Source organism: Lutjanus erythropterus, chromosome 21 (genome assembly GCF_056507025.1).
Source record: "Lutjanus erythropterus isolate fLutEry1 chromosome 21, fLutEry1.hap2, whole genome shotgun sequence".
Taxonomy (NCBI): Eukaryota; Metazoa; Chordata; class Actinopteri; order Lutjaniformes; family Lutjanidae; genus Lutjanus; species Lutjanus erythropterus.
In genome coordinates, this window is record NC_139337.1 from 29816027 (window position 1) to 29820723 (window position 4697).

Consider the following 4697-nt stretch of genomic DNA (forward strand, 5'->3'; position numbering starts at 1 on the left):
GACCAACAGTTTAGAAACCAAAAAGACTAATTCAGTTTTATTCAGGGTGGAGAATTAACACTTTAAACTGTGAACATCTACCAGCTGCTGACACATACGTTCAACATTCACCAGCCACTCATCAGCAAATCTTTATTTTCTTTTTGTCTGAAATCTACCAGCCACTTCCATCTCGTTTACCAGCATTTATTTGGCTCGTGCTAATTTCCCACCCTGATTTTGTCTGTTCAATTTACAAACCTCTACAACAAATTCTCATATTTGAGGATCTGGAATTAGAAAATGTTTGACGTTTTCTCAGATGTGAGGGTTTGATGATGTTCTTTCTTTGTAAATTGAACATTTTTGAATTTTTGACTGTTGGTCGGACAAAATGGGCCATTTGAAGACCTGGATTTGGGCTCTTTTCCACGTTTTGTAGACCGAATATTAGAGCTAGGCGTAACGGGAAAAATGCATTTTGAGAATAAAGTTTAATTGTCAAGAATTTAGTTAAACTTTCAGTTTTGGTGCCAGGCATAAGAAAAAAAAATCAGTCTGAGGAGGAAGACTGTGAATTAAGTCAAAATGTCTAGAATAAAATTGACATTTTGACTTCATTCTCAAAATCTTGATATTTTCTCTCAACCTTTCGACTTTATTCTCAAAGTTTCAATGCTTTTCCATCAACAGTTTATTCCAGAAATTTGGACTTCTTTTCATTAACAATTTGAGTTTATTTTCAAAATTTTGACTTTTTTGGGCTTAATACTCTTCCATAGACCAAAAATGAGAATAATGTTTAGTTTGCAGTTCTGTGTAAACGATTCATTGATCCTGTCTTACAGTATTAGAACCAGTTCTGCAGTTCTGCAGTTCTGTGTCTCCACTGCGATCCTTTGTACCATCCTCTGCACAAACATTTTCAGAGGCGCCTTTAAAGCTTTCAGGTGTATTTGATGCTCCAGTGACAGATTTCGGAGCGTTCTTTTAAAATCAGGATCCATCTGTTTCTTCACGAGGCCCTGCAGACGAGAGGAACAGAGGCCGTGGTTTTTCTCGGGAGGGGTGTGAGGGCCGACGGGGGAAACAAGTGAGAGGCGGAGAGGGTTTAAAAAAAAAAACAAAAATTAAAATTAAAAAAGAGGGTGACTGCAGGTCCGGTCACCCATCGCCTCTCCTCCCTCACCGCTCTGTCCTCCACCCTGACTCCACTATAGCGCCTCCACAGCCTGTCTGTCAGTCTGTTTGCACACAGGTCTTCCACACAGCTCGCAGTTTACACCTCACTCCATCCATCGTCACATGATCATGTTTTTCTTTCCACGAAGGGTCTCTGCAAACACACACACACACACACACACACACTCTCACACACACACACACCCCTCCACTCTCAGTACAAACATAGGTTTCGGGCTCATGCATTTTTTTATTTCCAAGCTGCTGAAATATATATATAATAAAATATATATTTTTCATAACTGTTTTAGTGTGGGGAAAATAACCAGGTCTATTTTGTATTAGTGTCTTTTTTTAATTTAATATCAGACATTACTGTAGTGTGATTGTGGGTAGATTTCCATTTTCCTATCAGATTTAATTTTTCTCGAGTGAATACTGAGGAATCTTGCTGCTGATTGGTTGTGAGAGGAGAGGGCTGGCCCACGGCTGTTGCTACGGAAATCGTCTCGGCAACCGCCAGCAGTAGTGGAGAGGGCGGGTTGGGGAGGGATGGGGTCTTCCTCCTACCTTAAAAACATGAGCACAGGTGCTTCATGACAAACCTTACTAGCATGTTTGGCTGCATCATATTCCTTTGGCACTGTATTTTGAATGAACGTTAATTTATTAAAAAACATACCAAAAACGTTCCTGAAACCGATTCCATGTTTCTTTTTGTTTTATTGGAATTTTCTTTCTTTTTTTTTTTTCTTTTTTTTTTTTTTTTCATATCAATCTATTTATTGGAAATACTTCAGTTATTAAAGGGATAGTTTGAATTATTTGAAGTGGGTTTGTTGTAGACCGAGTCAGCAACAAAACTATTTTAAGCACTTAAAAAAATATCGATTTAATTGTATGCTGTATTTAAAATATTTTCACTGTTTTAGTTTGCCATCAGACATCCTTTTCTGATGAGAAACTGCTGTTCTATAAGCTAAATACACTTAAATGGATTTTTGTGTTTTGCTGCTGACCTCATCCAACCTTAAAAAACTCTGAACTATCCCTTTAAGGTTGCATATTTAATCTGAAGACTTGGTACTTATTTTCTTAATACAAAGAGTGTGGATTAATTATAAAAATTAGAAATATTAATCAGATTTATGTGGGCAGAATCGTTCTACTGTTTATATTTAACATTTGACTTCTTCTGTTAAACAAAAAAAATGTTTTTGTAGAAAAACATGCCTGTATATTTCTCTAGTTAAGGTGTTGGAAAAAGTTTAATTTTGTTAGACAATATCAGGTCTCACATTGGCAGCAGTAGTAAAACATTTCACGGCCCGACAAAAACCACAGTGGCTGCTGAGTGTTAGAAAATTACTGCTGAGCCTGAATTTAACAGAATGTTTTTTCCAACACTAAACACACGTCTCGAGTTACAATAATTCATCTGACATCAATTTGTACAAACTCATTGGTAACTTGCATGAGATCACGGTTAATTTAGGAACGCGTTTAGATCGCCTGAACAGAAATTACAAGTTAATTTTTAAAGTTGCATAAGTTATGTTTACAACGCTATAAAATTACTGTACGAAGTTTGATCTTATAAAATATTTTTTAGCAGGATAGGTGAAAAGTAAAAATCAAAACCCCCAGTTCTCCAGAATGAGTGACATAATGATGAAAACAGTCCTCGTCCAGTCTGTACTGGTTGTCGCTCTGGGATCACTGGGTGTGAATTTCTGCTCGCCTCCGAGGGTCGCCGGGTTCATGTGTCCCTGTGATGCCGCCGCCGAATTGTTGTCGGACAGCACATGGGTGTTTTTTTTTTTTTTTGTCCGGCCACGTGCTCCCACCACAACAACAACCCACTCTGCAAACACACAGACACACACACACACACACAAACACACACACACACACAGACACACACTGGACAGCACTTTGTTTGGCTGACCTACATTTGTACCCAGACACAAACCCAGAGGGATAAAAGAAAAGAAATGTTCCCATATAGTCCACTGAAAATAAAAAGTCTGCGGCGTATTTTAATTATTTTTTAATACAGCAATATAGTATAGTATCACTTTCTTCTCAAATACATTAAAAGCATCTGTCAAGAAAATATTCTGTGAATTTTGGTTCACAATACATTCATATCTTTTAAATACAAAATGAAAATATATCATCAGAGGGTAAAAAAAGAAACAGAGCAGCTTTTAACTGCAGATATTTTCTTTGTACTTAATCCAGAAATCAAAAGAAAACTCCAGGAAATGAGTCAATGCCAAAAAAAAAAGGTTTAAAAGCATGAAGAAGAACAACAACAACAACAAAAAAAGAACAAATATTAAAAGTTTTTGAAGACAGACAGATGACATTACAGCTGTAAAACTGGACTGGACAGAGCATGCTCACTGGACCACTTTTAATTCAACTGTTGTCGAATATTTTGCATCATGGAGGGAAAAGATCCTGTAAGCACCTCAAAAATTACAGTTGTACGAGATAAAGAGTCACATAAATAAGAATACGATGGCTGCGTTGTGCAAAATACACACAGTGGTCCACAGATTAGGACTTGTTCCAGTGTTGTCATGACGAAAACATGGATATTTATGGGATTACACGTTCATACACAACAAATAAATAAAGATATCTGATTTTAAACTAGCTTCAGATTTACTAAATATAGCTCTCCCAATGTATACTGTATATTCTGACAGCAAAGTACAAAAAGGCCTGGGTGAGGAGGGTTAATAATACCCCATCAAACACACAGCGAGGTGCAGGTTCCTTCATAGTTAAGGGAGATTTTCATCACAAAATCAGGCATTAGGTACACAAAGATTCAAGTAATAACATTGTGGTTATTGTAATAACAGCATTAAACTTCTTAATTATGTTACTGTCGTCCAGAATTGAAATAATTCGTGAAATAAGAGATTAATTATATAATTTTTCAAGTTTTAGCAGTGGATTTTATTTTATTTATCAAGAAAAATGCCAATTATTTGTTCTCAAAATTAGAATTTTATCTATTTTTATATTTATTTATCATAGATTTAATATTTTAGGGGTTTTGGACTGTTTGTTATACAAAACAAGTAATTAGACGATATGGGGCCCAGAAACTGACAAAACTTAATCAAAAATATAATTAAATGCATTTATGAAAAAATAAAAGCCTAAAAATAAATAAAAAGCTTTCTACTTTAACTTTAAGCTCTGATCAGTTGGTAAAATGTAGCAAAAAGCTTTTAATTTTCTTTCCTGTACAAGAAACCAGAAACAAATTAAAACTTAATTTATTTTAGTCTTGGCACGTTTAATAAATTATCTATTCTTTCCTGCACAACATTTTTCATTTTCCTCTTTACATTGTGAGGTTAAGCTAACCAGTTAGCTAGCTAGCCATACCGTGTGGCTCCTTTATAATATTTTTATTAGTCTATCCTGATGTATTTTTGACTTGTCTATTATGTTTTACAACATTTTGTCAGTTTCGGGGCTCCGTTGATGGGAAATTGTGACATTTTTCACTA